Source organism: Dendropsophus ebraccatus, chromosome 12, assembly GCF_027789765.1.
Source record: "Dendropsophus ebraccatus isolate aDenEbr1 chromosome 12, aDenEbr1.pat, whole genome shotgun sequence".
In the NCBI taxonomy this organism is placed as follows: Eukaryota; Metazoa; Chordata; class Amphibia; order Anura; family Hylidae; genus Dendropsophus; species Dendropsophus ebraccatus.
This window is the reverse complement of record NC_091465.1, coordinates 67817819-67844975: the sequence shown is the minus strand read 5'-3', so window position 1 is coordinate 67844975 and position 27157 is coordinate 67817819. Positions and strand designations below refer to the sequence as shown.

The window sequence follows — 27157 nt, the reverse complement described above, 5'->3', positions numbered from 1 at the left end:
GCAGCAGAGAATTCCGCCAGTTGTACTCCATGTGAACTGGCCCTAAGAGACATGCACCTCTTAGTAAATCCGGTGTGGGGCATAGGATAGGAGTTTATGTAAGAGTGGTGTATAGGTACGCCGGTCTTGATAAATTCCCCCCTATATGTCTCAGTACACGGCAGCCCTTCTCTGTAACTTTATGTGGCCTTCACTCCATTACTGAGGTTTCTAAACGCTTCCATTTCTCAATATTACTGCTCACAGCTGATGGTGGAAGATCTAGACTTGTTGCAGTAGTGGCTCCTATTAAAGCACCACGCTGCAATCCAGTGAGCTCTTTACAACCCATTGTATGTGGATTATTTGTAGGCAGACTGCACTGGTGGGGATTCGATATTATACACCTGTGGGAATATGACTAAATATAGCACGTAAATTCAGTGACTGGCACCAATATTTTTGTCTCTATATTTATGCGAGTAACACTTTAAGGGGTTATCCAGGATTATAAAAATCAGTCCCACCCCTGTCCCCAGTTTATGTGGGTTATTGCTTTCTAGCCCCATTGATGGAGTGGAGGTGCATTACCACCCCTTTAATACCGTAATAACTACCTATACATAAAAGGTTTTTGTGAATACTTTTTTAGGACATGTATTTTTAGTTGATGACACAGGAATGTAGAAGAACCTGCCCTGATGATGAGATGGAGAGTATTTGTATATATTCATACGTTGCCAGCACATTATACAACTTATGTAACAACATGGAAAAGAGACAAAACCTCAGCAAGGGGTGGAAAGGATTGTGGTAATTTAGCAGAGCCAAGTTTGCATTGTGTACTTGGTATAACCTGGGGTAGGGGGGTGAACACTTGGCAATCGTAGGGGTCTAGTATTCATTATCCTACAGACGGAAAGGTGCAGCATATAAAGACATACATTTTTGCTTAAAGGGGATGTCAGAGTTATTTTTACTTGTCCCCTATCCACAGGCCCCTTCGGCCCCCTCTCTAGAATGGCAGGCTCCCAACTCCTTTGTTCTAAATGGAGCCATGGGTTGGCGCATGACCCATCGCTCCATTTATTCTCTATGGAGAAGGCATGGCAGTACTCAGTACTTGATTTCCATTGCGGTCTCCTTTGCAACTTTGTGCACAACCTGAGACTAGAAAGAAAGCAAATCTCACACCACCTCTTCAAGAGGTTTTCCACCTTAAACTAACTTGCCCAGAGGATAGAAGACAAGTAAGAGATTGCAGGGGGTCCGAGCTCCATACCCCCCACTATCTCCAGACTGGCTCCCGGCTCCTTTCTATTGAATATAACTACGGGTATGGCACGTCACCCCTGGCTCTCTTTATTCTCCATGGAGCTGCCGGAAAGAGCCGAGTGCTGTAGTCGCCTCTCTACGGCAGCTCCAAAGAGAATAAATGGAGCCATCAGAGAGAGAGAGCCAAGTACAGCAGTAGTTTTTTATGGCTGCTCCATAGAGCCACGGGTCACGTGCCATACCTGCGGCTATATTCGAAACAAAGGAGGTGCGGGCTGATCTGAGGATCCCTGGGGGGAGTTACAGAGGTCAGACTCCCCACACTTTCTTACTTGTCCCCTATCCTGTGGACAAGTTAGTTTAAGGTGGAAAACCTCTTTAAAGTCAGTGTCTCACACCAACTAAAACATGACTAGGGATACGGCATATCTCTGGTTCAATAGTTTTTATTGAATTTTCTTTACAACATTTTCAAGGCAACAAATACAAAGCACTACAGTGCCAAGACCTATAGAAATAAAATAAAACAGAACAAATCAAGTATTCATTTAAAAAAATACAAGAATGAAGAATATAGAAAAACATCAGGTGTTAACAATGTCAACAAGATAAAAGAGACTGTCAACCATCCAGGAGTACAAATATCACTCTGGTAAATAGAATGCAGATAATGTATGGTAGGAATAAGCCAACGGACTCATAAGACTCAACACAAATTTTTATTGGGAATAACCCTGGTCCACATCTTCAAGCCCCTGCTATTAGAAAGTTAAAAAGTGATACATGAGGGAGATTTGGTCCAGGGCTCCCAAATATTGGTGAAACAGGTAAAAGATTGACTACCTAAAGCTATCAATTTCTCATATACAAAGGTTGTATTAAAGGATAAGTTCGTAGGAAATTTTTATTAAAGTATCGTATTGCCCCTAAAAGTTATACAAATCGCAACTATACACCTATTACAGGAAATGCTTATAAAGTGCCTTTTCCCTGCACTTACTACTGCATCAAGGCTTCACTTCCTGGATAACATGGTGATGTCACTTCCTGGATAACATGGTGATGTCACGACCCGACTCGACTGCTGGAGAGGATGATGGCAGGGGGACACAGGGCACTGGGAGGGACACTGAGCATCCCTCTGCCATCATCCTCTACAGCAGCCACAGCCCGCACAGCTCTGGGAGTCGGGTCGTGACATCACCATGTTATCCAGGAAGTGACATCACCATGTTATCCAGGAAGTGACATCACCATGTTATCCAGGAAGTGACATCACCATGTTATCCAGGAAGTGAAGCCTTGATGCAGTAGAAAGTGCACGGAAAAAAGCATTTTCTGTAATAAGTGTATATTGGTGATTTGTATAACTTTTGGAGGGCAATATAATACCTAAGTCGCCGGACTTCTCCTTTAATAGCTGCTATTACTTCCTGTTGTGTCGGAAGTACATTAGACTTCCAGTACCTGGTTAGAACTATTTTAAACAGAATAAGAAATTTAGGATAGAATTGGCAAGGATGGGTGTATATCATTTATACCAATAAACAATAGCACCAGCTGTGTCCAAGCTGAAACTGAGGGAAATATTGAGGAAAATAATAGTTTGCACTGATACAGCATATCTCAAGCCAGAGATGTCTGTAGAGGAAGAGGTTACCCATCTGCAGGGGTTACGATTTTCCTTTAGGGTGCCTTCACACCTACCGGATCCACAGCGGATCTCATTTCTGCTGATTCAAAGCAAGAACCGCTGTGGATCCGGTACCATTCACCCCTATGATAGCACATATTCGCAGCGGGATTAAAATCCCCCTGTGAATATGTGCTTTAACCCCTCGCTGTCCGCAGCCCCGCCGCCGCATTAGCCCATCCTCGGCCGCATCCCCCATTTCCGTCCGCATCCCCCCATCCCCCGCCGCATCCCCCCAACCCCCGCCGCAGCCCGCATCCCCGGCCGCATCCTGCAGCCCGTCGCCGAGAGCATAAAGTACCTGCTCAGCGGCGCGGCTGCAGTGAGGCTCCCGGCTCCGGTCCCGCTAATGAGCGGGACCGGAGACGGGAGCCTCACTGCAGCCGCACCGCCGAGCAGGTACTTTATGCTCTCGGCGGCGGGCTGCAGGATGTGGCCAGGGATAGGGGATGCGGGCTGCTGGATGCGGCGGGGGATGGGGGGATGCGGCCGGAGATGGGGGATGTGGCCGAGGATGGGCTAATGCGGCGGCGGGGCTGCGGACAGCGAGGGGTTAAAGCACATATTCACAGGGGGATGTTAATCCCGCTGCGAATAAGTGCTATCTTAGAGGTGAATGGTACCGGATCCGCAGCGGTTCTTGCTTCGAATCCGCAGAAGTGAGATCCGCTGTGGATCCGGTAGGTGTGAAGGCACCCTTAAGATCATTTGAACAGAGCTTTCTAAAGCTATACAAAGTCTCTAAAGCTTTACAAATCTTTGAGTTTGCAGTGAATTGAGCAATCGCGGTAAAATCGCTATCAAAAACACATAATTAACACAAAAACTGGCATATGTGAATATAGCCTAAGGCCTCATCCACACATCCACTGGTTTCTCATTCACATGTTCGCAACATTTGCAGATCTGTGCCGCATAAAAAAAAGACCTGTCGTATTGCGGACTGTAATTGTGACACAGACACACCAATAGAAGCCAACGGGATCCGTTTTTTTTGCGGATCTGCAAATTGTGTCATCAGTGTGTTTTAACTCCTTCTGGCAGCAAAGTGAACCAGTAATGGCAAGGGAAAATGGCTGCCAAGTGATCATAAGACCATTTTAGGGAAAACTAGTGTTTTTTTTCAACTAGTTCAACTTTGTTAAGTAGCACCTTATACATTTTGCAGATCCTCAAAAAACGGACAATACGAAAGTGCACTACAGACGTTTTTTTTTGTGGATTGCAGACAAAAAATATAGCCCGAAAAACATAGGAACATTTGTTGGTTTATTTTCCAGAACTATCATGGTGCTGTAATTGCATGCACTCTCTTTTGGACTAGAGAAGATGCTTTGTCACTTTCTAAAGCAGGGGTCCCAAACTCGCGGCCCTCAGGACACTAGTTTGCGGCCCCTACCTCACCCAGGGTCCCGCATTATATGTGGCCCGACCCAGTGACGTTGCTAGGCAATAAGATTCGGGGCCAGTGCCCCAGACAGGAAAGTCACTGCCCCGAATCTTTTGCATACCTACGTCAAACTACAGGAGGCAGTGCCGGCGCCCGACAGCGATCGCCCCCCCAGAACATCCCCCCCGCCCCGGCACTCACTGCGTCAGCACTGCCCTCTCTCCCCCTCTTTCCCCTGAGGCCAGATCCCACGGACGTACAGCACGCCGGGGACGCGCTGCTCAGTGACGTCATCCAGCCCCTCATTCATTGAATGGACGGCCGTGGCGGCTCCACGCTCCTGCGGCGCTTCTCTCCTGCCTTTAGTCTACACGGGCTGGAATGACGTCACCCGGCAGTTGTGCCCCACGACCGGCGATAGCGGATCCAAGCTGGTGAGTATTATATTGTAACCCAGGGGATGGCGGCCGGGGGGTGGGAAGGCTGGGGGGTTGGCAGTGTGTGTGTGTGTGTGGGGATCGTGGCCAGGTGGGGTAGTGTGTGTAGGGGGGGGGGTAAGGTAAGGTAGTGTCTAGGGGGGTCACGTGGGGTAGTGTGTGGGGGGGTCAGGTGGGATAGTGTGGGCACTATATGAGGGCATTGGCTACTATGTGGGCACTATATGGGGGCATTGGATACTATGTGGGCACTATATGGGGGCATTGGGTACTATGTGGGGCATATATGGGCGCATTGGCTACTATGTGGGCACTATATGGGGCATTGGATATTATGTGGGCACTATATGAGGGCATTGGATACTATGTGGGCACTATATGGGGGCATTGGATACTATATAGTGCACTGTATGGGGGATTGGCTACTATGTGGGGCACTATATGGGGGCATTGGCTACTATGTGGGGCACTATATGGAGGCATTGGCTACTATGTGGGGCACTATATGGGGGATTGGCTACTATGTGGGGCACTATATGGGGGGATTGGCTACTATGTGGGGCACTATATGGGGGCATTGGCTACTATGTGGGGCACTATATGGAGGCATTGGCCACTATATGGGGGCATTGCTACTATGTGGGGCACTATATGGGGGATTGGCTACTATGTGGGGCACTATATGGGGGGATTGGTGTCACGGCCGCGGCGGCGTCCCATGCTCCGGGCCGCCGCCGCGACCTCCCCCCATCTCATGCAGCTGCCGGGGTCCCGGTGCAGGGACCCGGCGCTGCTACACGTTCGGCCCCGGGGGGCGCCTCACCTCTCCACGCTCCTGTCTCTCGCTGTGCCGGCCGGCGCGCGCGTCCCCGCCTCCTAGGGCGCGCGCGCGCCGGCTGTCTCAGATTTAAAGGGGCAGTGCGCTCCTAATTGGTAGTTGCACCAATCACTCCCCTATAAATCCCAGCATGCCCTGTCCCCTGTGTTGGAGCCTCTACATGCTTCCCATAGCGTTTGGCCCAGCTCCCTGTTGTTCCTGTGTCCTGTCCGTTACCTGGTCCCTAGTCCCTGTTCCTGTTCCCCTGTCACTCCACCTGTTCCTGTGTCCAGCCTGTCACGTGCTCTCTCATCTGCAGACTATTGCCTGTGCCATCTCCTGCCACGCCTCGCCTGCCGACACCAGCAACCAAGCCAGGGGTAGCGACCTGGGGGTCGCCTGCCGCAGCAAGTCCATCCCGCCTTGCGGCGGGCTCTGGTGAAAACCAGCGGCCCCTTAGACTCCGCTCCCTGGTGAGGTTTGTGCCATCGCTGGTGCCGGTCCAGTGGATCCACTACTCCGGGCGTTACAGTAGGCTCCAACCATGGATCCCGGCGAGGTGCCTGATATCCGCGAGGTAGCCCGAGTGGTCGCCCTACAAGCTCAACAGATTCAGCAACAGTCACAGCTGATTCAACAACTGACTGCAGCCGTTCAACAGCATACCACAGCTCAGCAGTCATCACCTCCGGCAGCCTCTTCAAAACTACGACTGGCTCTCCCAAGTAAATATGGAGGTGACCCCAAGTTGTGCAGAGGGTTCCTGACCCAATGCACTATGTACATCGAACTTTTAAGCAGTCAGTTTGCCACCGAGCGCTCTAAAGTGGCTTTCATTATCAGCCTATTGGAGGGAAGAGCTCTGGCCTGGGCCACGCCACTATGGGACCGTAATGATCCGGTTGCTGCCAATTTTCGAATCTTCCTGGACGAGTTCCGCTCTGTCTTTGAGGAACCTGCCCGTGCGTCTTCGGCTGAGACTGCTCTCCTCAATTTATCCCAAGGGACTTCCTCCGTTGGTGACTACGCCATCCAGTTCCGCACCCTGGCTGCGGAACTAGACTGGAATGAGGCCGCGCTGATTGCCACCTTTAAAAAGGGCCTGTCCAGCCAAGTGAAGGATGTGCTCGCTGCCCGGGATCTGCCTACCTCCTTGAACGATCTTATTCTACTGGCTACCAGAGTCTACACCAGGTTTTCCGAGAGAGAGGAGGAGGTCCGGCAAGGACGGCGTCTGAGTCTGCCCCGTCGCCATCCTCGGCTGGCACCGGTGTTCCAGAATCCTGTTGCTCCTATGTCCCAGTCGCTTCCAGAGGCTCCTATGCAGGTGGAACGTGTTCGCCTGACGACTGATGAGAGGAACCGTCGACTGGACCAGAATCTCTGCCTCTATTGCGGTGGCGCGGATCACTATCGGCAGAGATGTCCCCAACGCCCTCAGCGTCCGGGAAACGCCCGCACCTAGGTCCGGTGGGAGAGGCCTCCCTAGGTGTGAATGCCACCTCTCCAAGGTTGACTATGCCCGTCTCCATCCAGACACCCTCTGGGCAAGTTTTCCAGACTACTGCCCTCATCGACTCTGGCTCTGCTGGCAGTTTCATCTCTGCTTCGTTGGTCCAAAGATGGCGGCTACCCGTGATCCAGCTAGCCCAACCCCGGTCTATCTCTTCGGTTACGGGGGAGGTTCTTACCGAAGCGGTGTACAGCCAGACGGCACCCCTAGTCCTCCAGGTGGGAGCCTTACATCAGGAGAAGATCTCCTTCTATGTCTTGCGCCATTCCTCTTCCAACCTCCTGCTGGGGCTTCCTTGGCTGCAAATCCATACCCCTAAGCTGGACTGGAGAACTGGGGAGGTTCTCAGCTGGGGTCAGGACTGTCATAACCGGTGTCTGAGATCTCCTCAACCCAAGTGCTCTACAAGGTCACCTGCTTGTGTCAAGCCTCTATCCGGGCTACCGGAGGACTACCAAGACTTTGTCGATGTTTTCTCGGCCAAGGAGGCGGACTCACTACCACCTCATCGGGCCTATGATTGCCCTATAGACCTCCTTCCTGGGGCTTCTCCTCCACGTGGTCGAGTATACCCTCTCTCTGTGCCCGAGACTGAGGCCATGTCCTCCTACATCCAGGAGAACTTACAAAAGGGCTTCATCCGCAAATCCACGTCTCCAGCTGGCGCCGGATTTTTCTTTGTTCAGAAGAAGGACGGTTCCCTCCGCCCATGCATAGACTATCGGGGTTTAAATAAGGTGACCGTTAAAAACCGCTATCCTCTTCCGCTTATTCCGGAACTATTCGACCGTCTTCGTGGAGCAAAGATCTTCTCCAAGCTGGATCTCAGGGGAGCGTATAACTTGGTCCGAATTCGTAAGGGAGACGAATGGAAGACCGCTTTCAACACCAGGGATGGGCACTACGAATATCTGGTCATGCCATTCGGCCTATGCAATGCCCCAGCGGTCTTCCAGGAATTCGTGAACGATATCTTCCGAGACCTCCTCTATGTCTGCGTCATTGTTTATTTGGACGACATTTTGGTCTTCTCCCCGGACCAGCAGACTCATGTGGCACAAGTGCGTCAGGTTCTACGAAGACTACGGGCCAATCATCTATACGCCAAGCTTGAGAAGTGTGTTTTCCATCAGCGCAGTCTTCCATTTCTTGGCTATATCGTCTCCGATCAGGGCCTACAAATGGATCCAGCCAAGCTCGCAGCTGTCCTTCAATGGCCACGCCCGGTGGGACTTAGAGCTATCCAACGTTTCCTGGGCTTCGCCAACTATTACCGGCAATTCATCCCTCACTTCTCTACCCTGGTCGCACCCATTGTGGCTCTCACTAAAAAGAAGGCGGACCCCAGACGTTGGCCTCCAGAGGCCGAACAAGCCTTCAATAGCCTCAAGTCTGCCTTTGCCTCCGCTCCTGCCCTAGTCCGCCCGGATGTCTCCAGGCCGTTTTCTCTCGAGGTCGATGCTTCTTCTGTGGGCGCAGGAGCCGTTCTCTCGCAAAGGGACACATCAGGCAAGACCAGAACCTGTGGGTTCTTCTCTAAGACTTTCTCCCCTGCCGAGAGGAACTATACCATTGGGGACCGTGAACTCCTGGCCATTAAGTTGGCACTGGAGGAGTGGCGTCATCTATTAGAGGGGGCTAAACACCCGGTTAACATCTACACGGACCACAAGAACCTCCTCTACCTCCAATCGGCTCAACGCCTCAATCCCAGGCAGGCTCGGTGGTCCCTCTTCTTCTCTCGGTTCAACTATACCATCCACTTCCGTCCAGCCGAGAAGAATCTAAAGGCCGATGCATTATCCCGAGCATCCGATGTCATGGGGCAAGAGGAATCTCCTCGTCACATAATACCTCCCGACCGCCTAGTACCAGTTGCCACTTCTGCTCTGCAGAGTCTGCCTCCCGGGAAGACTTATGTGCGCCCCGCACTCCGTAAACGCATCTTGAAGTGGGGGCATTCCTCTTTGGTAGCCGGGCATCCAGGAGCCCAAAAGACCGGGCAATTGATCTCCCGTCACTACTGGTGGCCCAATCTACTCCAGGATGTCAAGGATTTTGTGGCTTCCTGTGCAGTCTGTGCCAGGAATAAATCTCCCCGTCTAAGACCTGCCGGCCTACTATTGCCCTTGCCAGTCCCGGATCATCCCTGGCACCACATTGGGATGGATTTCATCACTGACCTACCTCCATCTGCGGGCAATACAGTTATTTGGGTGGTGACGGACCGCTTTTCTAAAATGGCTCACTTCGTGGCCCTTCCTGGTCTGCCCTCTGCTCCTCGTCTGGCTCAGTTGTTCTTCCGACACATCTTTCGCCTGCATGGACTTCCTCTTCACATTGTGTCCGACCGAGGCTCTCAATTTGTCTCTAAATTTTGGCGTGCCCTATGCTCGCAACTCCAAGTGAAGCTGGACTTCTCATCGGCCTATCATCCTCAAACCAACGGGCAAGTGGAGAGAGTCAATCAGATTCTGGGCAACTACCTACGCCATTTTGTTTCAAGCCGCCAAGACAACTGGTCCGATCTACTCCCATGGGCAGAATTCTCTTATAACCACTTGGACTCGACTTCCACAGGCAAGTCCCCTTTCTATGTGGTCTACGGGCATCATCCTCGTCCTCCTCTGCCTCTCTCTCCATCCTCTGAAGTCCCAGCCGTGGAGGAGTTGTTATCTGACCTGCAATCGATCTGGGAACAAACTCGACAGTCCTTACTCAAAGCCTCTGAACGCATGAAGGACCAGGCTGATAAGAAGAGGAGACCTGCCACGAATTTTCTCCCAGGTGACAAAGTCTGGCTCTCGGCCAAATATGTCAGACTCAAGATCCCCAGCTACAAGTTGGGCCCTCGATTCCTCGGTCCTTTCTCGGTGCTAAGACGCATCAACCCTGTCACCTACAAACTCCGCCTACCCCCCACTATGCGGATTCCGAACTCCTTCCATGTTTCCCTCTTAAAACCAGTGGTCCTGAACCGGTTCTCCGATAGATCTTCGTTCTCTGCTCCTCAAGCCGTCTCTGACGACGTCTACGCTGTTAAGGACATTCTGGCCATGAAGACTGTCAGAGGGAGAAGGTTCTTCCTGGTGGACTGGAAAGGATTTGGTCCTGAGGAGAGGTCCTGGGAACCCGAGGCTAACATCCTGGACCAAGATCTCATCAAAAGGTTCCTGCAGGTTAGAAAGAGGGGGAGGCCAAAGGGGGGGGGTACTGTCACGGCCGCGGCGGCGTCCCATGCTCCGGGCCGCCGCCGCGACCTCCCCCCATCTCATGCAGCTGCCGGGGTCCCGGTGCAGGGACCCGGCGCTGCTACACGTTCGGCCCCGGGGGGCGCCTCACCTCTCCACGCTCCTGTCTCTCGCTGTGCCGGCCGGCGCGCGCGTCCCCGCCTCCTAGGGCGCGCGCGCGCCGGCTGTCTCAGATTTAAAGGGGCAGTGCGCTCCTAATTGGTAGTTGCACCAATCACTCCCCTATAAATCCCAGCATGCCCTGTCCCCTGTGTTGGAGCCTCTACATGCTTCCCATAGCGTTTGGCCCAGCTCCCTGTTGTTCCTGTGTCCTGTCCGTTACCTGGTCCCTAGTCCCTGTTCCTGGTTCCTGTTCCCCTGTCACTCCACCTGTTCCTGTGTCCAGCCTGTCACGTGCTCTCTCATCTGCAGACTATTGCCTGTGCCATCTCCTGCCACGCCTCGCCTGCCGACACCAGCAACCAAGCCAGGGGTAGCGACCTGGGGGTCGCCTGCCGCAGCAAGTCCATCCCGCCTTGCGGCGGGCTCTGGTGAAAACCAGCGGCCCCTTAGACTCCGCTCCCTGGTGAGGTTTGTGCCATCGCTGGTGCCGGTCCAGTGGATCCACTACTCCGGGCGTTACAATTGGATACGATGTGGGGCACTATATGGGGGGATTGGATACTATGTGGGGCACTATATGGGGGATTGGATACTATATAGGGCACTATAAGGCTCCGTTCCCACTGAGCAAAGGTAGCGGAATTCCGCGACGGAATTGTCCGCCGCGGAATGCCGTTAGCCTCCCGCTCATAATGGGACTCTATGGGAGGCGCGCGCTCCTGCCCTGTCCGCGCTGAAGAATGAACATGTTCATTGTCCGCCGCGGAATTCCGCTAGCTTTGCTCAGTGGGAACGGGGCCTAATTGGGATTGGATACTATATGGGGTACTATTCAGTCAGCAGCATGTGGTGACTGTAGGGGAGTGGCTATGGAGGGTTGCTATCTTGTTTTTCTTGTGGAAACCCTGATGCGGCCCAGCCTCACCCAGACTCTACCTCCAGCGGCCCCTGGGTAAATTGAGTTTGAGACCCCTGTTCTAAAGTCAGAGGATATTGTTATGGTGGCACAATACAGGTGTGTGGCTGCGGTGGTGACCGGGGGCAAAACACTTCTAGGCCATGTCAATCTGATCAATTATTAGATTGTGACTGTGATTCTAATCTCCAGACATGTCTCCTACAAACCAGCGTAACTTGCCAGGGCTTCAAGCCTTCCCAGTTTCACCAGTTCTCCAGTAATGATATGCATTTACTTTGATGAAACTAGTGGTATTTCAACATTTTTTTTTAAGAAGAACCTTAGATTTTCACTAAACAACCAGTAAAGTTTATTTAAAATTTAAATGAGCAAATACAAATAACTGTCAACATCCATTTGACATTTAAAAGCCATGTATAATTCAGGATACAGTGAGATCTTGGCAACAGTATTAGAAAGGTTAATAGAACCTATTACAAATTTTTTGTTATGTATGGTAATACCCCTTTAAAGGGGTACTTTGGCAAAAAAAAAATCAAATCAACTGGTACAAGAATGTTATATAGATTTGTCTTCCAGTACTTATCAGCTGCTGTATGTCCTGCAGGAAGTTGTCTATTCTTTTCAGTCTGACACAGTGCCCTCTGCTGCCACCTCTGTCCGAGACAGGAACTGTCCAGATAAGTAGCAAATCCCCATAAAAAATTCTATTGCTTTGGACAGTTCGTGTAATGGACAGAGGTGGCAGCAGAAAGCAGGAAAACCCCACTTCCTGCAGCACATACAGCAGCTGATAAGTTCTGGAAGACTGGAGATTTTTAAATAGAAATCATTTTAAAAAAAATTATAACTCTCTGGTACCAGTTGAATAGAAAAAAAAAAAAATTTTTTTTTTGCTAGAAGTCCCCTTTAAAAAAGTTCTATCCAATGGTTTGCCAGTCATCTCAGGGTCAACAAAATTTAAATGGAATTAAATAAACAAATTAAATTAAAAAAGAAATCTCTGAAATCTACAAAACTGCATGTAAAACTGGACCATACATTAATATTCCATCCACAGCTGTGTAAAAGCACTGTACATGACATTGGAAACCTTGTTCTAGAGAGCAATATTTAGGACGCCCATACTGATAGTGCCAATGAGTGTACAGCCTCTGTGTGCATAAGCCGCATTATTAGGAGATATTATTCTGCTATTTGATGTTCTGGTGTTATACAGCAAACAGTATACAGGATTAGCTTGTACTATGATCTGCGCTGAGCGATAAGTAAATGTTCTAGAAGACGTTAAGGTCACTTCTTCTGCGATCTGCCAGCCCTGTATGATGGCGTCAGTAAGAACATTGTTGACGTCTGTTACAATATTCACTGTTCATTACAGACAGAAAGGTCACATCCACCATTTACTTAATGGAGGACAAATGGGAGAAGTTGCATTATGAAACCAATCAGACGGCGTCTTTCTTTTGTCATAAAATTGACAACTTCAGCAATTTCAAGTGATGGAATTTTATCAACTTTTGTATTTTTCTATTAATGTAAGTGGGGGGTTGTTTCTTATGGGGCACATTGTATTTGCTAAAGGGGTACTTTTTTTTAATTTTTTTTAAGTAAACTTGAGTCAGAGAAGTTGTACAGATTTGTAAATTACTTCTATTTAAATATCTCAAGTCTTCCAGTACTTATCAGCCGCTGTATGTCCTGCAAGAAGTCATGATGTACATTGTACTGAAATATTGATACTACTATTGTTGCAAAAAATTGATTCAATAAACCCCCTGGTTTTTAATACTTTGTTTAGCTGCACAATAGCAGCTTAACATCCAGTGTACGGCAGAAAACATGGCAAAGTCAGCTACTTGGCCCACCCACCCCCTGCTCACAGAACTACTAACTTTATACAGCTGGCATAGAGCAATTTAACTGTTTACATGTCGCTGTCGAAACTGACAGCGACATTTAACCCCTCCCAAGTCCACTCAACATACAGTGATCCTGCTGGTGGCAGTTATTTAAATCTTTCAATTCTACAATGTAAGTGCAGTGTCCCAGAACACGCTGTCTGTTTCTCACTGTCAGTTTATTTTTGCTATTACAGCCATGCCTGTTCTGGAAACTATTTGCACTGCAACTGTGACTATGTAGTCCCTATTACTCTCAGGTTCATGTATATTGTACATGTGTTTAACTCTGTGCAGTGGTATGCAAAGGCTGAGGATCACGTGCCCAAGCCCTGTAACCATGGTTCCTCCAATGGCCGTCGAGCTTTGGCCAGGAGTACCATGTGACTTCCCCTTGCTAGTTAGTTCCGGACCCTGCTCCCAAGCAAGGAGGTTGTGTGTTTGTGTCTCTCTTCACCTTCAGAAGAGAGGCTGGTGCTCTGCTGTAACAGATCCTGGCTGTCCGTCTGCTCAAGTGCCTGGAGTATCTTCTCATCTGGGTGTCGTTCCTGTTATTCATCTCCTCATCAAGTCAAGATTCATACCGCAAGTACTCTAAATCCACCCAGCATCTCTATTCTTATCTCACTACTACTCCCATCATCCGGCATGTTTCACCTCAGCTTATGCAGCACCACCTTAGCTCTGTCTATATAAGTCTGATATATACCCGGTTGCATCCGGAAGAGACTGTTGCTACCAGTTACCTCAGTTACAATAAAAGTGTAACCACCGCTGTTACTGAACCCTGGCATTGGTGTCCGTTTACTGGTGCCCTGACTAGGTACAGCGAAGAATCGCATGCCCAGTAGCAATTATACCGCAGAATCTGCAGACCGGTCCCCCAGCTGTGCCATCCTCAGGACCTAAACTGTGACAATCCTATACCCTGCAGCTGCCCCGGTTCCTGCCCGCTCACAACACCTGCACTGCGAAATGACCCTCACGGGTCAGGGCATCGCAATTTTGGCGTCACGAACAGGATACAGACTGTGTTGTGCTATGGATACTATGGGTGTGATTGAAGTGTTTCGGGCCCTAAACAGTACACAAGATGGCAGCCGTCTTCTTCAATTTCTGGCTGCGCCATACCCCGGAGAGGGTTAACCGCCATGCCGCCAAAGCGCGGGAATCGCCCAGCGCCATAGACTTTACATTGACTGCTCCTGATTGGCTGCCTGGGCCGGATGACGTCACTGTTGCCGGGCAGACTCTGGAACCTGATCCTCCAGCCCTCGGCTCCTCCCCTTCCTGCTACAAGATCCGGTCAGAGAGTAGCAAGATGGCGACTCGCATGGAGGACACGTGTGCTGCTGTGCTGCCGGAATTCCCGAGTCACCTTGCCGAGCTGGACCCAGCCTGCCTGCTGGTCCCGCTTCCATAGGATGGCACAGCTGGGGGACCGGTCTGCGGATTCTGTGGTATAATTGCTACTGGGCATGCGATTCTTCGCTGTACCTAGTCAGGGCACCAGTAAACGGACACCAATGCCAGGGTTCAGCAACAGCAGTGGTTACACTTTTATTGTAACTGAGGTAACTGGTAGCAACAGTCTCTTCCAGATGCAACCGGGTATATAGCAGACTTATATAGACAGAGCTAAGGTGGTGCTGCATAGGCTGAGGTGAAACATGCCGGATGATGGGAGTAGTAGTGAGAGAAGAATAGAGATGCTGGGTGGATTTATAGTACTTGCGGTATGAATCTTGACTTGATGAGGAGATGAATAACAGGAACCACACCCAGATGAGAGGATACTCCAGGCACTTGAGCAGACGGACAGCCAGGATCTGTTACAGCAGAGCACCAGCCTCTCTTCTGAAGGTGAAGAGAGACACAAACACACGACTTGTCTCCTGAAGGTGGAGAACAAGACTGAGGTAGAACAGGAAGTCACATGGTAACCCCTGGCCAAAGCTCGACGGCCATTGGAGGAACCATGGTTACAGGGCTTGGTCACATGATCCTCAGCCTTTGCATACCACTGCACAGAGTTAAAAACATATACAATATACATGAACCTGAGAGTAATAGGGACTACATAGTCACAGTTGCAGTGCAAATAGTTTCCAGAACAGGCATGGCTGTAATAGCAAAAATAAACTGACAGTGAGAAACAGACAGCGTGTTCTGGGACACTGCATAAGGGTGGGTTCACACTACGGAAATCTCGTTGATAAACTCAGCGGAATTCCATTGGCTGTCCGCGCGCCTTTTTCGCCGGCTCCATAGACACCATTCTATAGGCCGGCGTATTCCGCTATCCGCCGAAAGAACTGACATGTCAGTTCTTTCGGCAGATAGCGGAATACACAGGCCCATAAAATGGTGTCTATGGAGCCAGCGGAAAGCCGCGCGGACATACTGCGAAATTCCGCGGACATTGTCCGCGAGAATTCCGTAGTATGAACCCACCCTAGGGGTCTATTTACACAGAAAGATTATCTGACAGATTATCTGCCAAAGATTTGAAGCCAAAGCCAGGAATGGATTTGAAAAGAGGAGAAATCTCAGGCTTTCCTTTATGACCTGATCTCTGTTTATAGTTTACATAGTTACATAGTTAATACGGTTGAAAAAAGACACATGTCCATCAAGTTCAACCAAGGAGGGGATGGATACAGGGAAGGGGGAGGGGTGATAGGTTCTATACATATGCATTTATATTATTTTGCTCTAAGAACTTGTCTAGGTCGGTTTTGAAGCCCTCTACTGTTTTTGCTGTGACCAGATCCTGTGGTAGACTGTTCCACAGATTCACAGTTCTCATGGTAAAGAAGACTTGTCGCCTCCGGAGATTGAACCTTCTTTTCTCCAGGCGGAGGCAGTGCCCCCTTGTCCTTTGAGGGGGTTTTACCTGGAACATCTTTTCCCCATATTTCTTGTAGGGGCCATTTATATATTTAAATAAGTTAATCATATCTCCCCTTAAACGTCTCTTCTCCAGACTAAACAAATGTAATTCTTTTAATCTCTCCTCATAACTAAGATGCTCCATTCCCTTTATTAGTTTAGTTGCCCGTCTTTGTACCCTGTCCAGCTCTAGAACATCCTTTTTATGAATCGGGTTCCAAAATTGGACAGCATACTCCAGATGAGGCCGCACCAAAGCTTTATAAAGCGGTAATATTATATCCCTGTCCCGTGAGTCCATGCCTGTTTTAATGCATGACAATATCCTGCTGGCCTTAGAAGCAGCTGACTGACATTGTGTGCTGTTCTGTAGTCTATTATCTACAAGTACACCCAGATCCTTCTCTATCAGTGACTCTCCCAGAGTAACTCCCCCCAGGACATATGATGCATGTGGGTTATTAGTACCCAGGTGCATAACTTTACATTTATCCACATTGAACCTCATTTGCCAAGTGGACGCCGAAACACTCAGTGTGTCTAAGTCATCCTGTAATATCTGCACATCCTCCATAGACTGTACTGTACTACAAAGCTTGGTGTCATCTGCAAAGATAGAAACATTGCTGTTAATTCCATTCTCAATATCATTAATAAACAAGTTAAACAGAAGAGGGCCCAGTACTGACCCTTGGGGTACACCACTTATTACCGGGGACCATTCGGAGTAGGAATCATTGACCACCACTCGCTGGGTACGATTATTAAGCCAGTTTTCAATCCAGTTACACATTAAATTTTCCAAACCGATAGACTTTAACTTACCCATCAGACGTCCATGAGGAACTGTGTCAAACGCTTTTGCAAAATCCAGGTACACGATATCCACAGCCGCGCCGCCATCTAGGCTTCTACTTACCTTTTCATAGAAACATATCAGGTTGGTTTGACAGCTTCTGTCCTTAGTAAAACCATGCTGGTTATCACTTATAATACTATTAGCCACTACATATTCCTGGATGTAGTCCCTTATAAGCCCCTCAAATAGTTTCCCCACAATGGACGTTAAGCTTACAGGTCTATAGTTACCTGGGGAAGTTCGAGAGCCCTTTTTGAAGATCGGCACTACATTTGCCTTACGCCAGTCCCTCGGCAAAATACCAGTAAGCAAAGAATCACGGAATATTTCATACAAGGGTAGAGAAATTACAGAACTGAGTTCCCTAAGAACTCTGGGGTGCAATCCATCAGGCCCTGCAGCTTTGGTTACATTGAGTTTGTTTCATTTATCTTGGACCATATCTATAGTAAACCAGTTCAGTACATTACATGTTTGTTTCTGGCTTTGGCTGCAAATCTTTGGCAGATAATCTGTCAGATAATCTTTCTGTGATTTATCTGACAGATTTTGAAAGCCAAAACCAGGAATGGATTTCAAAAGAGGAGAAATCTCAGTCTTTTCTCTATGACCTGTTCCCTGTTTATGGTCTGTGCCTGGCTTTGGCTTCAAAAATCTGTCAGATAAATCTGATGTGTAAACACACCATTAAGCAATTGCAGCCATTAAATGGATAATTGACAAGTGCTGCACCTGTAAAGTGCCTGATCGGCACCTCTGCAGCATGACTGGGTCACTTAAAGTGAATGCATCATCAGGCCCGAGCTGAAGCACTGGAGGCGGGCCGACCTACCCCCAGTGGGAGGAAACCCCCGCCCCTCTATGATATGGCTCCATTGATTCTAATGGAGCAGATTCATAGAGGGTCGGGGGTTTCCTCCCACTGGGGGTAGGTCGGCCCACCTCCAGTGCTTCAACCTGGGCCTGATGGTACATTCACTTTAACAAGCTGGAGGTTAATACTCATCCTCTGCCACTGCCAGACTCTATTAGCTGAGCACTGATCCTACTGATCTATGCAATACAGAATTGTCAGTGTACTATTTGATTATAAAAGGTCCCTAGAGGGAACTTAAAAGGTGTAAATAAATAAATAATATTTAATAAAAAAAAAAAAAAATAAAAGTTCTGATCGCTCAAAAGTGATCAAAAAATCACCTATATTCAAACATGGTACTGATAAAATTACAGATCACATTGCAAAAAATGATCCATCACACAGCTTTACAGGCCAAAAGATTAAAAAAAATTTAGAATAGGGCAATTTTAAGCACATTTATTTTAAAAATGGGGCTGCAAGACACGGCAGCGAAACAAGTGTATTGAGTATGCCTTCTTTAAAGGGGTTGTCCAGGGAGCAGAAAGGCCATAGGGCCAGTTCACACAGAGTAAAAGAGGCAGAATCCCGCCAGCCTCAGTATCATACAATCTCTCCATGGGAGGGCTCATGCGCCTCCTCTCTCCGCTCAAAGAATTGACATGCCAATTCTTTGAGCAGAGAGGCGCGCAAGCCCTCCCATAGAGAGACTGTATGATACTGAGGCTGGCGGGATTCTGCCTCTTTTACTCTGTGTGAACTGTCTGGGAGGTATACCTTCCAAGGCGAGAGGGGTAACAAGTTGTGGTATTTAGTGCAACAATGCCTCAACGTGATGTCAAATAGTTGCATGATGTTGGTGTGATGTGGGGACATGGAAGGCATACTGCAGCTGGTGGAAGTGAAGCAAAACAGGTAATAACACTATTTAAAGGGGTTATCCAGTGCTACAAAAACATGGTCACTTTCCCCCTACTGTTGTCTCCAGTTTGGGTGGAGTTTTGAAACTCAGTTCCATTGAAGTAAATGGAGCTTAATTGCAAACCGCACCTGACCTGGAGACAACAGTAGGGGGAAAAGTGGCCATGTTTTTGTAGCGCTGGATAACCCCTTTAAATCCAAAGACAACCCATTTAAGAGTCTTTGTAGTCAAACTGAGTAAACTTTCTTCAGATTTTGTTGGTACATACTTTATATTAAATTTTATTGAGATTTAAGGTGACAAAACCAGCAATTTTTGCATTGTGGATTTCTTACTGTTATATTTTAATAGTTGACATCAAATTCTTTCATTTTTATCACACGATCAATTGGAAAAGGTTTCCATGAGCTTTTCTCCGCCCCCCCACCCTGGATATGCCAGTGACAATTTATTTATTTTTTTTATTTTACCTCACGTTCCAAAAAAAATGTATTAAAAAGTGATCAAAAAGTAACCCCAAAATACTGCCAATAAAACTCCATAATAATTGCCCCAGTATTGTCCCGTCCCTATTGCAGCAGTCAGGTGTCCTCTGCCCCATCCCCTGCCGTGTCCGGGTCTCCAGTAACCCATCATCCCCTCCTGTCACAGAGAGGAAACCTCACCGCGCCACACTGACACACGCTATGTTTGGAGTGAGGGCTCATTCTCCAATAAGATTTGGCTGATGCAATCACCTGTCTTTCAGCGGGCGCCATCTTCCTGTAGACCGCGGCGCCTAACAACTGACGGAAAGGGAAACAAGAAAATGGCGCCTGTCTTGGAGACAAAACTTTTGAGGAGGTTCTCAATCTCTAGCGTTTGTAGTGAATGCCCCACGCGTGTTCTGCTCTAGTGACAGTACTCTGGAGCTCCGGTGGGTTCTGTGTAGACATCACTGCGGATGGTAATACCGGGTGGCAGGTAAGTACCGGGCCAGATACGGGCTGACAGGGGAGGGGGCACCGCGGGGTGGCGCTGACAGGCGGCCAGATGTCAGTCAGAACTGATTCATCCGATCTGTCATAGAAAGCATGGGGACGTGGTGACAGGACAGGGGGCTGCGCTGCCAGGGAGAGGCACCAGGGGCATGGGTGTTATATATAGGAGTGACTTCTATATATAGGATAACACTATGAAGGACACTGTGACGTGGCAGGTAGGTCCACTCTGTATGTGGGAGGGGGGTCCTGAGCCCCCCTCTGTGGTATTTGCTATCGCGGTTGCTATGTTACGAGCTGTCCTTATAGTGTTTAATAAAGTTTTATTTGTGGGCTAATGTTTGTCAGTGGGGCTCTTCATATGGCAGTTTCTTAATTCATTGGAAACTTTATTTAAATAGAGTAACTGAACATGTGAGGGAGATTTATTAGGCAGTGTTACTGAATGTCCTTTGTTGCCCATAGCAACCAATCACAGCTCAGCTTTTATTTTACCAAAGTGCTTGACTATTTGAAAGCTGAGCTGTGATTGGTTGCTATGAGAAACAAAGGACAACACTGCTTGATACATTTCCAATATTTATATATAATGGGGGAGATTTATCAAACTGGTGTAAAGTGAAACTGGCTCAGTTGCCCCTAGCAACCAATCAGATTCCACTTTTCATTCCTCACAGACTCTTTGGAAAATGAAAGGTGGAATCTGATTGGTTGCTAGGGGTGACTGAGCCAGTTCTACTTTACACCAGTTTGATAAATCTCCCCCATTGTTCTACCTCAAAATTAGTGAAGTCCAGTAAAATGCAGTCTTTTAAATTGGTATTTATCCCTAAAAGTAACTGACTGTACGGTGAAAAGCTCATTGTTTATCATTAGAAGCCATGGCTGCTGCCTTCCAAAAACAGCACCACCCCTGTTGACGTGTTGGATGCGGTATTGCAGCTCATCTGCAATTACTCCACTGCGGACAAGTGTGGTGCTATTTCTGAAAGAAAGAGGCCATATTTTACGATTCTGGACAATCCCTTTAAGCCGACCGTTTGGCTCAGATAAGTGAACATGTAATTCTAGGGACAGAGGAGATAATCGGCTCCTAGGATCTCTTAGTGCTGCTAATTTCCAGGAAGATGAGGGATCGGACATGTAGAAATCCAGCCTGTCTGGTTGGCGCTCCTTGCGGCACTATATGTCAGGTGACAGTCAGACTGATCAGGCAGCATAAGCTGTCAGTAATCTCACGTCTATGTGAAGATTCCTATAAAGTGAGCAGCCACTACATAGCTGGAGGGCAACACCCTATAGCTGTCAGTGCATGCTGGGAGTTGTAGTTTCTCTACAGCTTGCAGAATGGTCACCAACATCAGACCTGCGTGTATTATGTAACATGGATATCGTAATTGCCTAGTTTGATAGGAAACGTTATTTACATTCCAGTCTCAACCCGATGTCCATGGGAGATGTGGACAAGGTCACCTAGTCCCTGGTATCTGTATGGTAGGGTGATTGTTGTTGTGTTCTGATATGGCACACTCACTGCTTTCTTCCTGTGTGTGTGTGTGTATATATATATATATATATATATATATATACACACACACACACACACTAGGTTACTGTACACATAGGGCATTTTCAGGTAAGAAGAGGGGTTGGTGCAGACCTGAAATTGTCAACACTACGCTGTAGGGCATTTCTGTATATAGCAGGTTTGTAGTCACGTTTGTGTATACTGCTGGTCCTTGGCTCTGCAGGCATATCTATATATGCAGAGTATAGACTACTATTGCTTTCCTGCTTTACTTCTAGGTTTCTTCAGCTTGTATAATAGATTTCATCATGGCGTACAATTCTTGCATAGGGGTTGCAGATGTTCTGCAATCCCCCCATGTGGATTGCTTCTCATATTTGCTGCACATAAGATGTAGGTACTGACATGCTCCTGTTCCCTCTCTTTCCAGAGTTGCTCTATAGCAGTGTTCCCCAACTTGAGGCTCTTCAGCTGTTGCAGAACTACAATTCCCATCAGGCACGATGGAGATCCTGCTCTATAGGATTTAAGTGTACCTGTCTGAAAAATAACTACCCCCACCCCCACCCCCCCCCCAAAAAAAATGCTAAAAACTTTTGACTTGTCACAGGGACAGATCATTAGTGTTGATGCAGCAGGTTGCTTAACAAAAACAATATATAGCTGTAGGGTGATGGAATGGTCCAATAAGACATTGACATTTTACCCACATAAATTACCCCCCAACCTACTGCTGCTCTTTATTCACCCCCCACAACAAATACGCTCTATTCAGTTAATAAATGTAACCCAGTTTCCAGAATCCCTAGTACTCGCACCCTGGATGACCACAGCAGATAGTGGTGTTATTAGCTGGCAGGAAGGAGGTAGATGGCTGCATAGGACATGAAGTGGCCTGGACTGTTAGGTCTAATACTACTGGTATGGCATGGCTGTAATATGTGACTCTCACTAGAAGAACATTATTAGATAGATGCATAGACTCCCAAGGAGATCACCAATGCGTCATTTTGGCCTCTGTTCAGGTGGCATATGTTAGCGTTGGCTGGATGGAATTGCAGAAAACTCACAAATTGGATCCTTCTTCGGTAAATATTAGGGAGTTCTCGGACATACACCTCTGGTGGGCACTGGATGGTGCAGTATGAAATTAGCCATAGATGACTTGGGCCTCAGTTCACATCTATGTTCCATTAGGAGCCTCCACTATAGATTCCATCAAACATCCCACATATAATAGCACAACATGTAGCACTGTTATGCCCAGTAAAATGGCAGATGCCATGCTGGACCCCCAACAGAACTAACCAGCGATCAGACAAAGTCATCTTTCAGCAGTTGCACGTCTCCCCGTGTAATAGAAGATGTGTGGCCAACAAATGATGGAATCAAAGGGTCACTTGTTATGGTTGCACCTTGTAATAGGCTTAGTAAGCGGATGCCAATCTGTGAGATCAGCGATTGTTTACATTGCACATTAGCGCATGTGATAGGGTCCATACCATTGGTCTTTAGTCCAGCACCATTGTCTTATTTTATTTGTTCTTCTCTTACACAAGAGAGCTGCATTCAATTTAGGAATGACTTTCTATAGCAGCCACTGAGTAATACACATGCCAGTCTGTATGGTGGAGGAGAGGGTGACACTGACGTGAAATGCCAGCTTAGGTTACGGGTTTATTCTGTAATTACCAGGTATGTATGAGAAGTAGTCGCTGTATACGCCTGACTTGTCTGCATGTAAATTACAGACCACTTCTCCGCTCCCGGCATTCTTTATCCATTTTTAAAGTGCAGCTACAGAGACAGAATTATTTTTATCACTGAATAATTTAGAGGTGAGCTCTATGGCTGCTGTGTCGTTTTAGTTTTTTTTTTCTTGCAACAAACATACACTGAGATACGTGGTATCCACCCTAACTAAAACCTGGCTGCTTATTATTCATAATGTTCTTTAGGCTGGGTTCCATTTAAGGGTATACGTTTTATTGGGGAAAAACTGTTTTGTGCAATCTGTTTGCCTTCCCTGCAGCCTTCGCTTGAGTTTTTCGTCTGAACTCTGAAATACCCCTTTAAGTCCTCGAGCTAAGCAGTTCATATGGTGTAATGAGCAGTGATTTACCTGGTATTATATATATATAAGACGGGAGCTTTGTAAGATTAACATCTAATCTGGATAAATGCAGTCAGAAGTATAGAAGTGAAATAGATTTAAATTGATAACTAAGCAGGTAAGACGTGACATGCTGCTGTGTGCATTTCTTCACAAGGCTTCCTTTCATCTCTAGGGTTAGCGGGAGTAAGAAAGCTATAGAGCTGCTGGTGGTCTATAGTAATGGCGTCGCCATGTAAGCGCCAGCTGCATTAAAGGGGTTATCCAGAGCTACAAAAACATGGCCACTTTTCCCCCTACTGTTGTCTCCAGTTCAGGTGCGGTTTGCAATTAAGCTCCATTTACTTCAATGGAACTGAGTTTCAAAACCCCACCCAAACTGGAGACAACAGTACAGGGAAAGTGGCCATGTTTTTGTAGCGCTGGATAACCCCTTTAAGAAGATGAGAATGCACTGAGGAGTGTTGACTGCTGCAGAGTTATTTTAATAAAGCATGCCGACCGCTAAATAAACCTTAGGGCCCTATTACACGGGACAATTATTGCGGAAAACCGTTACATCATTTAAACTATAATCGTCCTATGTAATGGCGCATTTATACGTAATGATTATCGTTCGTTAATCATTTGCTAATTGTTCGCTGTAATTCCGCATTTGTTCACTAATCGTTCAGTGTAAGTTCAGGGTCCATTTACACAGAAAGATTATCTGACAAATTAATCTCAGGCTTTCCTTTATGACCTGATCTCTGTTTATAGTCTGTTTCTGGCTTTGGCTTCAAATCTTTGGCAGATAATCTTTCTGTGTAAATGGACCCTAATTCTAATGCTGCGTTTACACAAAACGAATTTTCACAGTAACGATCGCATTTGAGCAAAAATTGTTCCGTGTAAACACAGCAAACGATCAAGCAACGAGCGAAAAATCGTTTATTTTGATCTTTCATGTTCTCATATTGTCGTTCGCTAAAAATTCGCAGATCGCTTTGTGTAAACAGTCTTTCAAAGATTCACCCTATGTAAAAGATGGGCTTAAGCGATCTTAAAAACGATCGCATTACGAATTTTCTAACAATTTTTCTAACGATTTATTCATCTAAACGCTGATTGTTATAAAAAAAACAATTTGTTGCTTCAAAATCGTTAATCGATCGGGCGAATAATCGCTTCGGGTAAATGCAGCATAAGTCGTTCCTTCTGTTGCTGGGATCAAATGGAGTAAACGATCGCAGTAATGATCGTAGTAACGATTGTAACTAACGACTATCGTGTAAACACAGCAAACAATCAAGCGACCAGCGAGAAATCGTTCATCCGGGTCTTTCAACATGTTCTCAAATCACCGCTGGTCGCTTACAGATAATTTACAGATCGCTTCGTCTAAATAGTCTTTTGCAGATTCACCTTAGTGTGTGAGGTGGCCTTAAGTGATTTTAAAACGATCGTAAAAACGTTTTTTGATTTTTTTTTTTTTTCTAGTAATTTATCGCTTTGTCTAAACGCCAACACTTAAAAACTAAATCGTTGCTGCAAAATCTTTAAACGATTGAGCGATTTATCACTCCGTGTAAAAGGACCCTTACTGATGGAACCCAGTGTATGGTCATGTGGTATATTTTACCTCAGCGAAGGCAGCTTCAGATTTCTGCCATGTTTTACTTCTATAATGGAAGCCAATAAGGCCGATCTGTTTCCAGCATCTCTGACACTCAGGATAGTGGGGGATCCAGTAATAGGGCACCCTCTGACCGCCTTATTGTATCGGGATCCCTACTTTATAACAAGGTTTTATCCAAAGTGGAGAAACCCTTTACGCCCTAAAGATGACAACAGCCAGGTTCCTTCTAGGTTCTTTCCATGGTAATTTATGGCTATTTATTATAGAGAAGTTTCCCCAGGGTGTGACAGGCGGTTACTGGGCTCGCTGCCGGAAACATACAGCTTTATACATATATAGAGTATTTAGGTAAAATGAATGTAGTGTCCTTGTATTCTAGATATCTATAGGTGGAAAGTAACACTTATAAAGGTTCCTGATTTTCTTCTGCGTTCATATATGTCACATGTGACCTTTCTCATACGTTTCATGTTGTCATGGGATGTGAAGGAGCTCATTCCTATCTGGCGTCATGTGTGAACGTACACCTATGGGGGAGTGTCAGGGAGGTAGTGCCGCTTATGTAATGCCATTCATTGTAAGTCTGGTCATACCACTTACACCCAGGTTGGAGGAGAGATTAGACGCCTGCAGAGGTAGTATTCTTACACCATTCACAAACTTATCATCTTTATTGTTATGTTTTTTTTTCTGGTTTCTCTACTTGTGTGACTTCAGGAAGCTGTGTAATTATACTGCACATGTATACAATACCTTCTGTATTACTTGGGATTTAGGTAGTTTCAACACCTTTATGGCTTCAGTGGGCGCCAGTCTTGGAGATGAGACTCACATAGTTCTTACCCCCCAAGAGTTGCACTTATCCTAATGTAAGCAGTGGACGGCCTGGTACCCATTGATTTCATTGGGCGCTTTTACTGGTGACTCTATGTTGCTGTGCAGGTAGAAGGGGCCAGGGCAGATACACAGGGCTCCTTTATTTGAGAATGTCATCCATTTGGGAACCCGATTCAGGTGGCACTTGGGTATCTTATACTTTCATACGTAGCATAGATTTACAGCAAGTTGGCGCCATATCTTCATTGTTTACCCCGTATCACCTTTGTGCCGCAGGCAGTTCCCTGTTACGTCCATGAAGCAGGAGAACGTTGTGTGCTATAGGAAATGCAGATTGGTTTATGTAATCAGATTTTGCATTTTATAGGGATTACAGCTTTATTACTAGTGAACATGTATGAACACGCTGAAGGCAGCTTATAAAAAGGATGGATAACACATTACGCTGGTGGAATTTCACATATGTTGGCTTATTGCCTGCTCTTACAGGGGTATTCCCATGATGTGAGGACTCTTGGGGGGTCTCTGGGTCACCTGCTGAAGCTTTTGGGCCCTTTTCATGTATACGTCAGAGGAATTTCCCACCATATACCTTCATTGTGCAACTCTTCCATAGACCACTTACGGGAATCTGTTATACCGCATGGTATGTGTATTTTTGGCTATATTCTGCTTTATGGAAGAGTGAAGATGTGAGAATTCATATAGTAAAGTAACACAAGCCCTGATGTATACCTGCCAGAGAGGGCAGTCTATTCCAAATCTCATTGTAGAAGAAGTTCTTTCTATTGTGAGTCTTGGCCAAATGCTAGGACTCTTTCACCTCTCATCATTGGTGGTCAGCGCTTATAAAACCCAATAGTCTTCGGACATGTTCTGAATGAATTTACAAGGCAACTAGGAAAGTCCATCACCCAGGGGCGTAGTTAGGGGTTCAGCCTAGGGGGGGCGAGTGAGTCTCAGTGGGCCCTCAACCGATTATGTTACCCATAGGGAACCTCAGTAGATGACAATGCTTTCCGAATAATAAAGGGTATTTTCTACTATATTACTCATAGTCAAGAGGCACTGAGAACAGTGGAAAAGACTTTCTACATTTCACATATATAAACATGTAAAAATTAAAGGGGCTATCCAGCATTGCAAAAACATAGTTGTCTTTTTCCAGAAACAGCGCCACTCTCCTTCAAAGCTTGGATGTGGTAGTGCAGCTCAGATCTACTAAAAGAGAATGGAACCAAGTTGTAATACCACACACAACATAGAGGAAGCTAT

General features: G+C 47.0%; 1 protein-coding gene across 5 annotated transcripts in view; it reads left to right on the top strand.

Annotated features, from left to right (window-relative positions):
* Nucleotides 1–27157, top strand: part of LOC138770064 (sodium-dependent neutral amino acid transporter B(0)AT2-like) — a 67724-nt gene that overhangs the window by 11826 nt on the left and 28741 nt on the right. Inside the window, exon 1 of one of the 5 annotated variants that reach the window (XM_069948962.1) lies at nt 19458–19769. The exons of 2 other annotated variants lie outside the window; for them this stretch is intronic. The gene's annotated coding sequence lies outside the window, so the exon portion shown is untranslated. Of the gene's footprint in view, nt 1–19457; nt 19770–19902; nt 20005–25645; nt 25681–27157 lie in introns of those variants that run through there. 2 more of the 5 variants (XM_069948967.1, XM_069948965.1) reach the window with 2 other exon arrangements.